We start from the raw sequence: 18,486 nt of genomic DNA on the forward strand, positions 1-18,486 counted from the left end.
CTGCCCCTGTACCCGCCTGCCTGAGATTGCTCTTCTTTCCGAGGAGATGTGTTAAATGCATTGAATAGTCCTTGGAGGAATATTCATCTTCCCTTCTCTAACATCTCCCTTCGCTCCCCATCCCCCATCGCAGCCCTGCCTGTATCCCTCTTCCTTTCTTCCTTCCAGCTCGGTTCACCGTCAGCCTTTGGTTAACGTGTATGCTCAGGGAAAGAATTTATTGGAGAATTACCTCTTTTCCTGGTTTATTTTAGCTGTTTAATCAGGCTGTTAAAATGTTTGAGGAGGTTTATCTTTTGAATAGATGGTCTGAGCTGTGAACAATAATTTTGATTGGGCAGATGTCGCTGGCGCTTTTCAATATTGTTTAAATACTTCATATAAAAATACAGCTTGACCCACAGAAGAACTGAAGATGAGTGGCTTAGCGACCTCCGTATACGTGTGTCTTTGTAGCTTGTTTTATTATCCGGCGCTATTTGGGTGTAAAACCACATCGTTAGCCCTTTTAGCTGTCAGTCTGTGCTAGTGGTCTGGGAACAAAAAAAGAAAAACTAATAATCTCAATGTAAATGTTGCATCGGGGATTGTCTGAAATGTGGGGAGGAGGCCGCGGATGTTGCGCAAGGCGGAGGGGAGTTGGGAGCCCTGGCAGGTCCAGGGGTGGAAGAGGAAGTGGAGTGGACTTTGGGAAGTAAGGAGTTCATCCAGGGTGGGGTGGGAGCCCGTGGGAAATGGGCCACGCTCTTTGGGCAGGATTTTGCAAATACTGCAAGTATGCTGCCGAAACATCTGAGCGTGTGGGAAAGGAAGAGAGAAAAATGTAAAATGCAGAATGGCGTTGGAGCGATGGCACTTCTAAATCTCTTTCGCTGAATAGAGCATCTTTGCAGGAGAATCTAAGGGTTTAATATCTTTGTGAGAACCGTTTCATTAAGTGGTAGTTTTAGTAATATAATTGCTATTAAACACAAATTGACATCTTGTCTTATACTAATGAGTCCGTCTTGTTCACATAAACTACGCATACTTTGCAGCAAGGGTGACCTAGACTGGTGGAAAATGCAGGCCTTTTTAATAGCCTTTATGTTAAATACTTTGTACTAGATCTCGTAATCCACTTCTTCCATTTCATATCGTAAATAGCGTAATGTTTTAGCAATGCTATTGTCGAATGGTATACAATAGTTTTGTTATCCTTTCTTCTAAGTAGTAGCACCTCTGTATGGAAAAATAGCTTTTGTTTCGATTTCTCTATTTGACAGCATGTTGTTTCTATAGCTTTCAACTGTAGAGTCAGTAGCTTTCCCATTGCTTCTGTAGAGCAACAAGGAAAGAGAATGCTGCTAAAAAATAGAAAAATAGGATTGGAGGAGCTAATTGGCAAGGCATTTCAGGAGAAAGAAGTATAACCTGGTACGATGTTAAATGCTTTGGAAAGAATTGCATTCAAAATTTCTTTTGTCCTCATAAGACTTCTGATTTCAAACTTTTATATTTGATTTTTGCATAATAAACTATAGAAAACCCAGGAAACTAGGATGCTGATCACATTAATATTCACATTAATTTCACCTCTGTATACTAAAGCAGTTGCAGATTAGTATGGTGACAAGAATCATAATTGCTGATTTATTCATTTTTTCACTATGAACATGTTGGGATTTTGGGTGTGTGTGTTGGTGTGGTTTTTCTTTTTTTAACAGAGCCATGCTTAGATGCTCTTTAAAATAGCTGAAAGGGAGGTGGAAAGAGAGGTGAAGGGCATAAAAAGCTTCAGTATTCTGTTTTCTTTAAGACGTAGTAGAGATTTTTTTTGGGGGGGGGGAGGAGGAAGTTGTATTTTCTCATTTAAGTGCAGGATGTACTGTTGCTGCGAAGCAGTGGCAAATTTGTGGAAGAGGAATTGCTGTTACTCATCGCTTCATTTCCAAGTCAAAATGGAATCTAAAAATAGGAATGGAATAGTGGGTGAATGCGATTGAAAACAATTCTTTATTTTCACATCTTTTTTTTTTTTGAATGTGTTGAGTAATAGGGTTACGGAATTGTATTTAGGCCCGAGTGAATGAACTAAAAGTACTTGATAGACAGGTGCTGGGGAGTGCTGGAAGAGAGGGCAGAGAAGCCAGAGTTAGGCACAGGTAGACTGATTAGTCTGGCTGAATGTTATTGGAAGTCCATAGTGCAGATGACTAGGGCTGCTATTTAATAATGCCATTGGCGTTCCACTTGGAAGGTGGAAAGCTGATTTTTTCCCCTGCCCCCCCTGTTTACAAGACAAACTGGATAATCTGGGCACCAATAGCAAGTTAGTTCTTGGAAAGCAAATGTATTTAATTTTAATTAGCTTGCACTAGAAAGTTAGCAGGAGTTAGGAGCAGATCACTTCAGCACTATGGGTTCAGCACAATTTGGTTTAAATGAAGCAATTTGAAAACAGTATAGGATTGTCTGTGTGTTTTGCCAATAAGCATGTATCTGTGTTTGTAGGAGCAAGTGGGCTTTTCCTTAAAGTAATGAAGGTTAAGATTTTACTAGCATGGTTACGATATGCCCAAGGTATGCTTTTTCCTTGATTTCTGCTGATACTGCTATTTGGGCAAAAGGAAGTCAGTATAGATTGCTTCCTCTTGGTGTTTCATGTTGTATGAATACAACCAGCATAGTCTAGATGCAGATTTTCTATAATGAGCATGTGTCTTACATCAAACAAGGGTTGGAAGTCAAAGCTCCATATGGAGGTGAAGAAAATAGTTTTTCTGTATTTTAGAAAGACCTCAATAAATATCTTTGATGGATTTTTCATTTCATTTATCCACATTTTTGTGTTGTTATGCAGTAATCTCCACGAAAGCATTCTGACAGTCTCATTTTTATAGTCTGATGTAGATTGCCATGTTGTAGGAGAACTGAAATATGAATGATGTAAAGCTTTACCTTAAAAATAAGAATTGTTATTTTTGAAATATTTTGTGATATATGGCAATCTTGCTTAATGTTTTGGCTTGTATCTCTGGCTAATTGATTGTCCTGGAACACAGAGAATGGCTGAAATTGATTTTTGCATTGGGCCCTATGTAGGGGAGCCTCAGCTGTTGTCTGGAGGTAATGGTATCAAAATGATTCTTAGACAATCAGTCTAAATAATAATGCTTTGTAACAACTTTGCAAGGAGTTACTAGGTACCTACATGTGGTCTCGGATCTTTTTATACCTTTCATTCAAGAGGACACTTGTAACTAACTCAAACAACTGAATATTATGTATCTGTGTTCTGCTTAATCCATCTAAGCCGAAACTCTTCGGTTTGGAGACAGTAAAGAACTCGCTGTGCTGTCTAAAGTATGAAAGAGGATTTGAATGGGTCATTGATTTGAAATGGGTAAGAAGATAGTTTCTATGCTTTTAACCTCTCAGTGGTTTTATTTTCAAAATTCTTATTTTTAAGTATTTCTACCTCATTGTTTTGTGAAAATGCTGTTTAAAAGAAGGGGAGGTGGAATGTGCTTGACTTCTACGGATAAAAGCTAAGCTGATCATAAGCAGTGATACACCAGATGTTATAAAACTTGCCTTCCCTGTAGTGTTAATTATTTTTTTTCAGGAAAGTACATCTTTTCTACAGTGCTTAAGACTACTAAAATAAATTAGGAATCTAGACTATTCTAAATCACTGATCAGGGCTACTGAGGTACATAGTGAAAGTCCATGTACTAATTGCCATTGTGACATTGATTTTATTCTAATTCCTGTACATTCTGAAATAGCATTAAAGATATCACAAATAGTACGTTAAACCATAGCCATAGCACTTGAGCAACACCCTTCTTAGAAGCTTTTGTGTGTATTAATGTGCATTTGTGTAAATGTCTCTGATTCAAATACCATTAATACACCTCTTGAGTATCTGTGAAGATATTTTTCAATTTATAAGGCGAGCATATAATCTGGAAACTTAGTGAAGAAAGACAAGAGTATTATATCTCTCTGTATTATTTTAAATTTTTTTAAGTTTAAAGACCCACCTGTATAGATGTTTTTGGAAATCATATTTTCTAATATTTATTTAATGAATTTCATGCTTGTAGCACACAGCTTGAAACATGAAGTCTTAACTTAGGCTTTGTCATATATGTTATAAAACACACACACTACCACTAGTTTTTATCTGTTCAGGTTAAAGTAGGAAAAATGCTCTATTAAAGTCAACTAGATGGTAAACTGTTTCTTAAAACTTAAAAAAAAAAAAAAAAGATTTAATTAATGCTATCCTATATTTACATCAGTTCTTATAAACTGGGCATTTTTGATTGAACATCAACAGTTGTGAATGCTTCTCTTCCCTTTAGTGTGTTAGATTAATTGTCTTGGAGAAAATGACCCGTAAGTATGTTGTACAGCTGATCGGTTGTAAGAAGCTCTGCTCTTAGAGATTTGTTAATAGGTCATAGACAATTGTCACTTTAAATATGCTTTGAGCGTTTTTATCATTTCAGGATAAAAATGGGTCTGTTACTACTCATCTTCCATATTATGCTTTAATTTGAGTGTTAATGTATTTTTGAAGTTTCATTTCCATTTACTGTATTTCAGCTAGATGCTGTTAATTTGGCTGGGACACACAGACACCAGCAGATCACTTTGTTGTGAGCAGCGACAGTCACCCAGGCCATTCATAAAGCTTCATTTACATAGACTACATCTGGCTGGAGCAATATGACTGAATAGTAATTTCAGTAACCCTTAACTTCAGAGGCTTCTGAAATTTTGTGAAATACTGTTCTGTGTTCACTTTCTGTGAACAGCCATGCAGTTTAAATAGTCAGCTTTTTTTTTTTTTGTCCCCTTCTGAGGAAATGAGTGCTGTTCCTGTTGTTTCAAAGATGCCATTCTGAATTTTCGTAGAGGCAGTTGAATACAACCACGAAGCTGGGATATAAGAACTTGCAAACTCTGCCTGAAATTGCAGTAGTTCTTTCGGGCAAATGAAGCTAAAGCAAGTCCGTTTGGCAGTTCTCTGGGTTGTGTCAAATGCCTCGCGTGGTAATAAGTTGTGTTTGCTCAGACTCTAAAGCCGGTGCTGTGTGAGTCTGCTGTTCCGATGGGGTAAAGGGTTGTGTACTGATTTTTGCCAAATATTGTGGAATTGTTTAGGCGGAGCAAATGGTAATCTTGACGTTGCATCTCATGGCATAATATGTACACTCCAAATAATTTAAATAGCATGTCAAATACATACGTTGCTTTTATTCTGACTGCAATCCTACAGTGCCTTTTGCTGTATATAATTATACATATATACAGATAGATACATATATATAGATGGATACCTAAATACCTATATATAGTTACGCCTCATATGGCCATCGTTCATCAACCCCAGACCCTAATCTATAATTCTGTAGATCTATGTATCCGCAGAGATATGCGTATGTACATATATATCTGGATGTATGTCTATATACTACTGTACATATATATGTGGCTGATTGCTGTAGTATTCATGGCTTGGTTTTGGAGTGTACCTAATTTACCTTAAAACTGCAAGAGGTTCAGGGTATTTTTTTTCTTGATGGTATTATAGCTAAATAGAAGTTGCCAGCTCTGGGAGGAGGGAAGGTTAATCTGAATACCTGCTTATCTAAAATGTATACATTTGTTAATCATAAGTGCAACAAAAGTCTGAGGCTTTTAAATTAATCTTAAAGAAGTTAATTTGTAATAAATAGAAATTCTGTTTCATTTTCTTCGCTGTTACTATTTAAGGTGCGTGCAATGTGTGTTGTGTACTGCTACAGTTGTACTGTAACGTGCTCAGTACGTAGGACATTTTGGCATAGAGAAAATGGGAATGCACTTACTAGTGTTGGGAAAAGGTGGAACTGTAGTAGTACCTTGTGTACACGTTTGTAGCATGGAAATTGGCAGCTAGATGACATTTTATTTTTCTTGTTTTTATAAAAGGGCCTTCATTTAGGGAGAGGCATCAGTGTTAAAGGTGAGATACGGAACTGAGTAAAGTCTAAGTTAACTGGGTAGAGCAGAAGCTCTTTGTGCCGTTCGGAAGCGCAGTGTTTGCATCCTGGTGTTTTCCTCTGCCTGTCGTACCCCACAATTGCTACGGTTGTGCCAGTGCAGGCTTGGATAACTCCACTGTGTGTATTTGCCCTAAAAGAAGCATGGATATGCGTTTCTATTTCTGTTAACTCGCTTGTGAATGTTGCAAAGAGATTAAGCGCTTTGTTTTCCTGCTTCATCTGGAGGGAAAAAAAAACCAACAATACCCAAACCCAAAAAACCCCAACTTGCTAATATAAACTTAAATCATGAATTATTTGAACAGTCAGAATGTGTTCATGGAAGGAGAGCGTGGTGGTACGGCTGTGCAATTTTTGGTCCAGAACTGGGAGCCCCAGAGAGTGTCTGTATTATTAGAGTTCTTGAGTCTTGAGTCCCTTTACATCCTCGAGACACAGCATTGTGTTCAGACTCAAAGCTGCTGAGACAGTAGCTTTACTGGGGAGGCTGAGAGTGCAGCAGCAAGGTAAGGAAAGCGTTGCAAGAGGAGACGAGCACAGTGAAGTCTGTCAGAATTCAGGACCATGGTTTTAGGTTGGGAACCCTTGTTTTAAAGTATCTTTGAATACTGATGTCAGGATGTTTCAGTCCCCGCGAGGTTTGTGTAGGAAAGTTACAACTTGTGTCTCTGAGGGACTTGTCCTAGCTGTCCTTTTGCTGTTAGTTTCACAATGACAAAAAAAATCTTGCACGGCTAAAGAGATGGAGAGAAATAAGTTTCCCAAAAGGTCTCAGATAAATAGAGGTATAAATGGATGACCTAGTTTGATTGACCTAATTTTTCCTCCTATCTGTCTTCCTACAAACTGATACTTTTAATTTCTTTAAAAGGTAATTTTATTGGTGGGAATCAATTTGTGGGAAGACTTAAAGGCAATATTGCTCTAATAGAAGTGTCTTTTGAAAGAAAAACCTAGAAGAATTGAATTATGAGCTGTAAAAAATAGGAAGCTGATGTAGTCAGTTACTTAAATGGGGAAAATAGCTATTATAAGAGGACTGAAGCTATGAATGATGTTGCCTCGTGGGCTAGATATGTCATTAGGAACAAAAGCAAACAAAGTTACATGTTTCATTCATTCAGATTTCTAGAAGGAAGCATCAGTAATTTTGAAGGAAATCCTACTGTGGTGCTTCTGACAGTTAATTTTTTATGTTTATTTTACTTCTGAACTCCCTTAGTCCAGTAAAAAGAATTGAATTGCCTAGCACTATGAATGTGCCACAGGCATGTGCACATTAGTAGACTGAAAGTTGTAAGTGCTGCATGGATCGGTTGGCTTGTTCAGTTTTAAATTTGCTGTGATTTGCAGAAATCCTAACGCAGTTGTTAAGTGTATCCATATAACTTAGGTTTCTTTCTCTTTGGAGGAAGGGCTATACTCTTATTTTTTTCTATATTGGAGCACAGGCCTTGATTCTTAAACGTTATTGAAATATGTTAGTTTTAAGTGTATGATCCTAACTATAAGTTTTGGTGTCTAAAGTCATGGGTTGGAAAGCATCAGTCTCTGAGGGGAAGTTAACTTAGTTAAAACCATATTGCTTTAAAGAACATATGCACTACTTTAATGTCTTTTTATTTTGTTATAATACTGAACTTGTCAGTTTTAAATGAACCTTTTCTACATTAACTTCCTTCTTATGTAGTCTTGTAAATTGTAGCTGCTTTTGTTTGTTTTTCTAGGGTCGGAATACAGTGGGGTCCTCTTGAACAATTTCACATCTTACTGTCTTGTCATTCTTACTGCCTCATGTGGATGACATCTGCGCATTCTTTTTCATCTGAAAACACACAGATGTTTTGTACTCTTTGTGGTCACAGGAAGAACAGCTTATACATGGATCAGTGAGATTGAGAGCAGTTCTTTAGTTCTGGAGAGGTAGATGACTGTCTTTCAGCTGTGCAGCTGGGATACAGTGGGAACAAGAGGCCAAGACTTTTTCTTCTGGACAGCTAATAAAGGACAGTCAACAGGAGGCCGAGAGGATGCGGTACATGAGTGGCATTGTCTCATCTTCCTGCTTCTACTGAGGCCGAGCAGTTAGCACCTCTGCTATCGTTGCTATATTTCATGTCTGCTATAGAGTTAGTATCACGCATGATAAGTCCATTTCTTGTGCTGAGCTGGATGTCTATAGCTGTTGAGACAAGGTTGTAGTTTATGCAGGTGTTGGCTGGACTTTAGTGGCCAGTAGGTATGATTCCCAGCTACTTGCCTCATTTGAGAGTTTCAGGGGGCTGTTGGTCCAAAATTTTCATATTGTTTCCATAGTTTGATTGGGGATTTTTATAGATGTCTTCCATTTATGTTAGTGTGGCATTATTCCTCTCATAGTTCTTGGAGGACAGCTATCTTTGAACAACTGGGTTCCTAATTTAAAGGATGCTATATGGGTTTCCTGTCTTAAGTGTTCAAGTTTCAAAGTGTTCATTGCCAGTGTAGATTATGCATCATGTTGGAATGACTGATTGCTGTGGGAACTGCACAGCTCTTCAGAAGCCCGAGTGGTGTTCCACTCTGTCCTAAATGTTTCACTTCTTATTTGACTGTATTTCTCTCTCTAATGCATGACCCTGTGTTGGAACAGTGTCTTTTTTTCCTCAGGGCACTGGGTGTTCTGGTAGCATATATGGTGCTTGAGTATAGCTTCCTACTTAGACAGATTTTCTTACTGGATTAGTTGTCCAGTATTTGCGCTGTCTTACTGCACAAACCTCAGAAATCAGTTAACATAAAAAGTGGAACAAAGAAAAGAAAAACAAGTGCTAGGAACGGTGCACTGTACTTACAAACTCAGTCTGTCCACAGTTTTAAGTTGATGACTGACTGCTCTGTGAGGAGTAACATTTATCATGGGATGCCTCAGTGGTGAATGTGTTATGTCCTGCAGTTTTGCAGTGCCTAATTTTTTTATTTTTATTTTTACTGCTTTTCCACAAATAGAAAACAAGTCTTAATTCTTCCTTTATTTTCCACTTGAATCTTTACCTTGCTGCATAGGAAGCAGGATTACAAGTGGAAGCTATGCTTTCATTATTAGTTACTCCCTCATGTATATTCTGATAATTTTAGCAAATAGGTAATTGTTAATTGAAATGAATACAGTTGTCCGGTAGGAGAACTCAAGGGAATCATTTAGCTTGAAATAAAGCTGCAAAATGAAACGCTATTCTGGAGGGAAGGGCATATGTAGGTTAGTTTAACTGCTTCAAAAACCTGAGAATTCCCGCAGAAATGAATTAATTATAAATTGCCTATAGGGCAGCACCCCTGTTGCACAAACTGTTAAAGGAAGGAAATAATATCTTAGATATTCTGAGTCTCCCCAGATAGCTCTAGGTATTTGACAGTTTCTTCTAAGATTTCCATTTTTAGTAGCATAGGTGGTTAAACAAAGCTGTGTTGATTTTTATTATGACCGAGCTAAAATGTAAAACTAATTTTAACTTATTTCCTGTGAGATTGTATAAACATAACTGTGTAAGTGCTAATGGACATATAGGGAACTGTATGTAAATGTTAATGGAGAAAAACGACTATGATTTTAGGCAGGTAAAAGGATCTTGGAAAGTACTTCAGGCACTCACTGGAATTTATTTTACTAAAGAAATGTGTTCCTTTATAGATACTTTATTTTTCTGTTATTTCTACTTCATGAAGAGTAGGCCCAGAAGGGAGAAATGTGACTTACGTTGTTTCTTTTAACAGCTTTTTGCTATAAAACTGGAACATGGGAGCTTTGCACTTAAAGCATTGGACATGTGTCTGTTTTTCAAACAACGTTTTGAAGTTGTCATTAAGCTGGATATTTAGCTATATAGTCAGTCACAAATCAATCACAACCTTTTATATTTTCCTTACAAACAGAAGAACTTTTCCAAAGGCTATTCCATAGAACTGCTGTGGAAATTGCCCTCATATTTTGTAGTAACATTGCTCCGGTTGCTTCTTCAACTGGTGCCAGATATTTTCTTGATATCTTGATTAAGATGATGAAATTTGAGCTTTCATTGCTTTGCTTTGTTTTTTACTACAATGGAAATGCAGCCTACAAGTTGTTTAGGATGTCAGCTTCCTATTTTTATTGCTCTGAAAAGAACAGGTAGATGCTTGAAACATGAAACTGTGGCAGAGAGATGTCTAGTTGTATTTCTTACAAATTGCAGAAATCCATAGCCTGTTAATAAATGATTAAAATTGAGAGACCAATAGACTGGAAAAAAATGCACATATCCTAAAGCCAGTAAGCTGTTGCTGTAAATCCATGTATAAACTGTGATTTCCTAAATTGAAATAATATTTACTGCTAAAATGCTAGCTAATCCCATAACTAATACGGAATAGCCAGAATGAGAGCATACGTTTGGTAATTTATGTTACTAAAGACTAGCATTTTTGGTGCAGAACTATAGCAATATATCTTTCTGGCAATGCATTTTAAAAAGCATTAGCACTGTTTAAATTGGTGATTGTGTGAAAATGAACCCAGCATCCTGTTTGTACAGTCTTATAGCATACATAATAGGCTTCCCTTCCTGTATTCATAGAAAAAATATTTCATGTCTGGTAAAGTAAGGCAATATGATCATCCAATAAAGTAAATATGTGCATATAGAAACCTCAGTGATTATATTTTTAGCTCTTATGGATGAAGATAACTTCCAGATACAAAAGTGTACATGAGGCCAGGATGTGTTTAGAAGTAGCAATGCAGTGAAAAGGGAATTCGGTGCAGGGATATAATTAAGTAGTGAATGGATTTAATTCTAGGGAGACAGTACCTTTGAACTAAACATGGCCATGATTTAAGTTTAGTTTTTTTATTATTTTCTGTACGGCATATCAGGGAGTTGCTGAAATGGGCTTTAGTAAATAAATGCAAAAATGAGATCCTTCTATTCTTGCATTTAAGTGGCATGTCTTAGATTTTGTGGGGTCATTGTATTACTTACCCTTTTCAAAGCTCCAGAACTTGAGCATTGTCTGGAGTTTCCTGAGTCATGTACTGATGGGGTAGATTTTTGGGTTGTTCCTTACAAACTTTTCCAAGACAGGTGATAATAACAGAGCAGACAATATTTACTTACAAGATTTGTATGATTTTTTTTTTCCCTTTCCCTGTTATGAGATGTTTGTGAGTGAGGTATTGAAATTTAACATTGAATGGCAACAACTGAGAACATCAGATGTTCTGTTTGTAGTAATGTAGCTTGCCAATTTTATGTACTTGAAGTGGAGATTTGTTTGGATAGAGATCACAACTTTTTCTCCTTCCTGTGGTAGGTCAGCTTAATGACTGCATGGTTGTCATATTGTGTGGAAAGCTAAGTATGTAAAACCTTTTAACTTATAAACTGGTCTGTCTTGAGAAAACTTCTAGAAGACAGTTGGGGAACTTTGTTTATGCAAGGTGTATTATGAATTTTAAGGGTATCCCCGATGCCATGGAGGAAGGATTTTTGCAGAAGAAAAGATAGAGGAAACACTTATTTGGGTGGGCTTCCTTTTCCACTCATACTGCTGCTGTCCTTTGGTTTGTCTTTAGTTTCTTGGATCTAGCTTCTGGACATAGTACAAACAAGACACCCTTCAGGAATTCTGTATTTATGTCAGCTAGTAGTTGAATCATCCCTGCAAAGTGTGTAGTTTTCCACTGGGCACAGTACTTCTGTCAGGTCTTACGCAAACTGTGACGTGTCTGAAAGTTGGGCTTTTTTGATTCTCTTTGGAAATAGCCTTTGTAAGGGTTGTCATGCAGACTCTTCCTTATGAATTTTCATGTTATGGTTTGTTCATTTCACCAGGGTTAATCCTCCAGGGTTTGTATTGGACCAGGTAATATTGCTTATGGATCCCTCTCCTCAAAAGAGGAACTGTAATATGGAACTATTGTCTAAGCTTGGTTATTATAGAGAATTCTGCAGGCCAAAGCCTAATTTGAGTATCTGGAAATAAATGTGCTGACAGCTACAAGGGGTGCAGTCAATGTTCAGAGAGAATGGCGGCAGCTTGCACCAGGGTCACGATGCAATCTGCTAGTAAGCAGCGTGTACTTGAGCTTTCTCACATAATGTACTATGCACCATAATGCATCTATAAGAAGCACTTGCATCCTGATAAGACATTGTGATACTTCACTGCTCCTGTGAATGAATTCACTTTGGCTGTAGACTATGTATTTCTGTATTTTGCATTTTAAAGCCAGGATTTAGCAATCCTGTGTGTCTCATCCTATTACTTGTCATGCAGTTACTGTCTCTTTAGAACAAACGTGTATTCCTGTCTGGGCTTATTAGCATTAATAGCTGTTCTGGTTACCCGGTGGAATACTGATGCACAATGCTAGCAACTGGGAATGAGAAGAAGGTAGCCTTTAAGGGAAGGCACAATGCAAGGATTAAAGAGGGCATCGCTTTAGAAAAACGCTACTGTTCCTTAAAGTCAAACTCCAGCAGACATTGGGGTCGAGGTTAAACTTAACTGACGCGTTAAAAATAAATTGAGATCTTTTAAAGCTATTGATTTTGTTTGGAACGCTGCCACTTCCATCAAGGGAAAATGGGATTGAGAAACTTGGTTTGTGTCCTACATATAGTGTGCTTAAATAGTTCTCCTTTTAGTAAGCGTAGGGAATTCTGGTATATGGAAAGGGTCATTGTCTCTCTCATCCAAACTGCACTCAATAAGTAGTCTATTTCCTAGCTAGAAATCCTGCAATAGGCTGTCTTCCACATCTGTAGGAATTCAGAAGTTTTTTGTTTTGTTTTTTTCTCTGACTAAAGGCATATGAGTTTCCACACTGAAAAGCGAGTCACGTAGTTTTGATGGCTCTAAGCAGTAGCACAACCTGTTCCTTTTAAGTTGTTTAGTGCTATGTAGCCTCACTTTCCCAGTCCTTTTTTTTTTTTTCTTGGATAAAAAAGAAACTCACATTTTGCTTGCTTTTAGTATTTCCGATCTTTGTAAAATTTTAGATTCCATTCTTTTTTTCTCTAGCCTTTCCCAACGGTGGCTTTGATAGATCCGAGGAAGTAACTTTGGTAATGCAACTTTCCTCATTTGCTGTATTTCACCTACTTATTTTGTCATTCTGAGGAGCAGTGACTAGCGGTTTCACAAACTTACATTTCAGTTATCTAAAAGTGTAATAAAGTGTCAGCTCTCCAATTTTAGATCTGTAAGTTCAATACTCAGTAAAATGCTATGAAGTGTAATTTTTTACCTCCGCCAAGAAAAACATCTTGATGGAGAAGGAAGAGTGAAGAGTATAGTTAAGAGGAAGCTGTTCAGGAGTATCTTTGTGGAGGTTACATTGAGTTTTAGTGAACTAAAACAGGAAGGTATTCGTAGCTTATTTGTGTGCAGGTTAGCAGCCTGCTGCTCTCTGTAATGTGTGTTGAGCAATATACTGAGTTGAAAGAGACATTAAAAATGTGGAAGAAGTTCTGCCTGTGCCAGGAGCTGTCACCAGTATTTTACAGTCAAGCAAGGCCTGACTGGGGTCCCTGCAGGCAGTGGGCTTTGTGGTGCCAGTCCACCCACAGCCTCCCTTCTGACGTGTTCTCAGCATCTCATTGAGTCACCTTGTTCATTCTGTGGTTTTGCTGAAATGGTTCTGGTTTTCCAGAATTAGAACGTGGATTTGACCACAAACTGTAGTATTTTCTCAGAATTTTTTTTAATTATCTGTAAGCAGAGGAAAAGAGGAATACTTCATTTAGTGTTGAGCAACTTTCCTTTTCCTAGATGGGCAAACGTGGTCTGCAGCCAGTGTCATAACAAGTCGCTGTAAAGACAGCGGTTGCTCTGATATGGGGAAGGAACGGCAATAAAGGAGAATAGAGGTTTACAGAACAAGATTAAAGAAACAGAATTGGAATAAAAGGTGGAAAACCGTTAAGCTGGCTGCAAAGGTTAAGGGATCGATATGTAAAATTTCAATATATAAGTAGCTATTGTAATTTATGTTAACTGTTGCCTCCCATATGGTAAAAACAGTCCAGCTAACCTTTGTCTGTAGGGATGGATATGAAACTGTCCTGGCGATAGTTCATTGTACCAGAAGTTGAACTGTCTTGCATTGATGAAGAAGCGTGGCTCATACCAAACTCAAAAAATCCAGAAGCTACAGAAGTAGGAAATCTCTCGATCCGTATCTTACAATCACGTAGGTCATCAAAAACTGTCCTTTCCCATATTCCATTTGTTAGCTTCTGTAACATGGTGAAAAGAAGCGGGTAAAAAGCAGTTTATTGCACTTCTGGTTATAACTAGAGGGAAGCCTTTAAAATCTGAAGTACACTGTAGAGTTGTAACCAAAGTGGTTACTTGCCTATTCCTAAAGATGGAAAGGCTTAGAATCTACTTTTGCAGGTTTACTGTATTTTTGCTGATTTCTTATAAGAAGCTTGTGATTTCCATCAAACCCACAAATCCATTAGATTTGAAAGTTACAGGGTTTTGATGGTACCTAAATATTTAAGTACGTAATTAGTAATTATTTGACTGGAATTAATAAACCACTGAGGAAGTCCTGGTTTGTAAAGCTGCTTGTATGCTGAGGTGATGGGCTTGTTAGTTGAACACAGTAAATTTAGTTGAATATTAGTAATTCTAATTGTGGTGTTTGAGACAAAGGAATAATATGAATGAGATTGTTTTATGCTGTCTGGAAAGGATCTCAGAATGTTCTAAACATTTTTAGTTCTAATTTTTTTTTTAGTGGTGTTAAAATTAGAATCTACTACTTACGGTACAATAGGTGTCTTCATAACTGGGGAAAGAGATGAGTAGATGAATCTATAGACCAGTTGTGTAGGTGCCTGTATTTCACCTGTGTTTCATCAACCCGTTGTGGTGAAATTAATCATCAGATCTTCATCCAACCAGCATGGTGGATGAAGATAGGGTGGAAATAAGACTTATAGGAAAGGTTAACTAGAGTTTAGAATTTGGCCAGGATGCTTCTCTTATTGCCTTTGCTGTAAAAGGATGACTTTTTCATGAAAATTATCAAAACAATTCCCTGGAAAGAGATGGACCAGCAAGCACAGTATTATTGTAGTGCATATATGCACATAGGAAGAAAAAACTGGAATTATTTCCGTATTGAGGGCAGTCTCCTTGAGATTTCTTTGGGTTCACAGCATAAGAGCAAAAGGGCGGAACTGTCTGAGACTTGCTCAGCCAAATAGGAGCTGGGGAGAAAACAGACAGTCCCTTAAAAATAACTTGGTTATAAAACAATGAACAGTTAATGTGATCATAACTACAATTGTGGGACTTGGGACAAAGCAATAATATGAATGAGATTTTTTTTTCTTTTATGCTGCCTGGAATCTTCTGTGCATGGTGTAATAGGTATATTCTTAACTGGAGAGCAAGAGGAGTAGACAGATTTTAGGATCATATAGTACTACCTGGTTTCTTCAGAATATAAAAAATGAATGTGTCAAACGTATGCCCAGTCTAATACTTTATTCTGACTGGTGGAAATGAAACAGTGCCATCTCCCAATCTCCATCTCTCAATGGCAGATTCTGAGTAGAAGCTCGCAGACTGTGGTACGGGGTAGCAGCAGGTTGAGGATCACAGGAGACCAGGACCTGTCGCTGCTGTGGTGAGAGCCAGGACAGCAGCAGGTACTGCTACCTGCCATGTTTAAACAGACCCAGGGCTGCTGGCAAATGTTTTACTTTTTTAGCTCTGTATAATTTCCTTTCATTCAACTTCCTCATTTTTTTCTTTTTTTTTTTTTTTTTATTTCCTAGATTAAAACTCAGTTCCCAGCTGGATGCTTATAAGTGCAGGAAATGTAATTGTGAGATGATTAATTGCAAAAAGATGGATAATTGGAGTTCATATGATATGTCAAATATGGCTAAACCGAAAATTTCTAAAGGAAAAACTTGTGGTGAATTATTTTTTATTTAGCCTTTTCCTGTCTGGCAAGGATACCAGATATAAGTATGCAGTAACTATAAGTGGTTCTTCTGGGGCTGTGTCCTTAGCCAGATCCTGTGCTTGTTCAAATCTGCCTCAAGGTGGTTTTTCTTGCCAGGGGATTGAGTGAGAGAGTTCTCTGGCAAATTGATCTGATATCTTTAAAAAGAAAGAAATCTGTACTATGTACCCTATCTGAAATTCATAATTTCTTATTTTTCAGCTTCATAACCTTCCCAATCTTTTCCATAAGAACCAGTAAGTTTCTTGTGTGTGCTGCTACTGTGACTGCTTCCTTGCTAGCATAGATTTTATACGATCCTAGGTGCATTAAAATATGTTATAGAAACTTAGCTTGATTTTTCTCACTTTCTTGTTTGTCTGTCTGCTTTTTGGAATGAATGATGCTGCTTCCCCTCTGGTGTGTTCTTGCCCATCAGTCCTCCGTGGGTGGCATTAGTTCCCCAGTACGTGGTCCTGCTCTCAAGTTTAAGATTCCTTTTATACCAGTATTCTCCTTTTATATTTGAATTTAGACACCCGTGAAGTCATCAGGCAGTTGGACTAGATGATCATTGTAGGTTCCTTCCACTTGAAATACTCTATTCTGTTCTAAATTTATAGCTTATCTTAATATCTAGATTTCGTGCAGTCGAATAGAAACACGTACCCGTTTCTTCCTGCAGCAAGCGCTTAATGTGCCTGAACTTTGACTTCTGCTCTGTCCTTTATTTAGGGTGTGGTGCTTTCATGCCTATCACAGAGGGTTCCACGCTGCGCTAGAGTAACTTGTTCTATTGCGTCCGACTCTAAGCCTCTTTAGAGCTGATTGAATTTTGGTAGAGCTCATTCTTGTGTGTATTTTTAGTTTGGTTTTTTTTTTAATTTGTCCAAAAGTGCTGTTTTGTGTTTTGGCGTATTTTAGGAAATAGGAAAGAGAAATACCTGTATCTTGCAGCCTTTATATCACTCGTTTTTAGCATGCCTTAGTATCTGTTGACCAGTGTGCTGTACTTTTAATTAGTAACGTTGCATGAAACAGCTCTTGGCCTTTAGTCTATTACCTGACTGGCTAAACTTTGTGTTGAGGAGCATATTTATGTTCTGTGCCTGGTATCCACAAATGTTCCTCTTGCTGGCTGCTTCTCTTGTGGCCCAGCTGATACCCTGGGGTGCTTAAAAAGAATTTCCTTCTGACCTGGTAACCAAGGTCTATCAGCTGCCTTCTTTTTTGTTGAGGTCCAAGAAGGTTTTCCTCTGCTGAAGAGGACACTGACATCTAGTGGATGGGTTCCACAGACACAGGGCAAGCAAACTGCTGCTGTAAGGCCATATTTCTTCTGGACCCTTGTCTAATTTTGCTTCCGTTTAGATTGTCAGTGTTGCTTGGAAGAAGAAGGGGTCAGGGGGTAGCCTAGCCAGTTTTGTGTAACGTCTGGGGTTTAAGGATTAAGGGTTGTGCAGTCAAAGTGTTTGGTTTTTGTTGATAGTGTGGGGTTTTTTCAGCCAAGTCACCTGCATGTGAGCCTCAGATGTCTGTAATAAAATGATTTAAGATACTGCCTTTCGCAGTTGTTCTCCCAGGCTGTGAAGAAGATAAGTTACCAGTGTAGCACAGTTGTAATAAAATGATTTAAGATACTGCGTTTCGCAGTTGTTCTCCCAGTGAAGAAGATAAGTTACCAGTGTAGCACAGCAAGAAGAGGCAGATGTTCCAGCTTCTCACCTCTGGGACATATAGTGCATCTAAGTTGCCTTCAGTTCTGAACCTATTCTTTCAATGAAACTGGAAGCCTAATAACACGTGGCAGCGTTGCTTTGTAGCTTGTCTCAAATGTGTTAGTTTAACTGGGAACTGAGTAGCAAAACATTGTAACAAAAACGATTTTTTCCAGGAATGTTCCTAAGCAATGAACAGTGCTTAGAAATCAGGCTTTCTGAAAATAGTCATCAAAACAGTAACATTGCTTTAAAGACAAAATTAGACATCTCAGTTGAATTAGTAAAATCCTGATTTCTTTATCAGAGAAAGTAAACACTACATAGAACTTGTTAGTTTGATAGTTAGACATGGACTGAGTAAATCATTGTGCCTGTGAGAAGTGAACACCACTGCTGCAGATTATGGTTTGATCTCTGAGGGTTTAAGTCATTTTGCACTAGTGTTTGTTTAACAGCAGTGTACAGAGTTTGGATTTGTTGACCATTTAATAACTTTCTAAATGAGGTTAAAACAAGAGGGTTTCAAGGCACTTTAATTATGGCTTCAAATCAAAAGAAGCCTTTCAGGCCCCATTAGGTCTCAGCCAGAGAAAGTGGAGACTGACAGTGCTTAGAATGAGGGTGTTAGGCTTAAATAATTGGTGACAGCCTTTAGAAAGGAAAATATTGCTTCCTTGTCCAGAGAAAACATTGAATTTTTTGCTGGAAGATGCTAAGATTATTTTACTGTTTGCTA

Source organism: Calidris pugnax, unplaced genomic scaffold, assembly GCF_001431845.1.
Source record: "Calidris pugnax isolate Ruff unplaced genomic scaffold, ASM143184v1 scaffold44, whole genome shotgun sequence".
Lineage (NCBI taxonomy): Eukaryota > Metazoa > Chordata > Aves > Charadriiformes > Scolopacidae > Calidris > Calidris pugnax.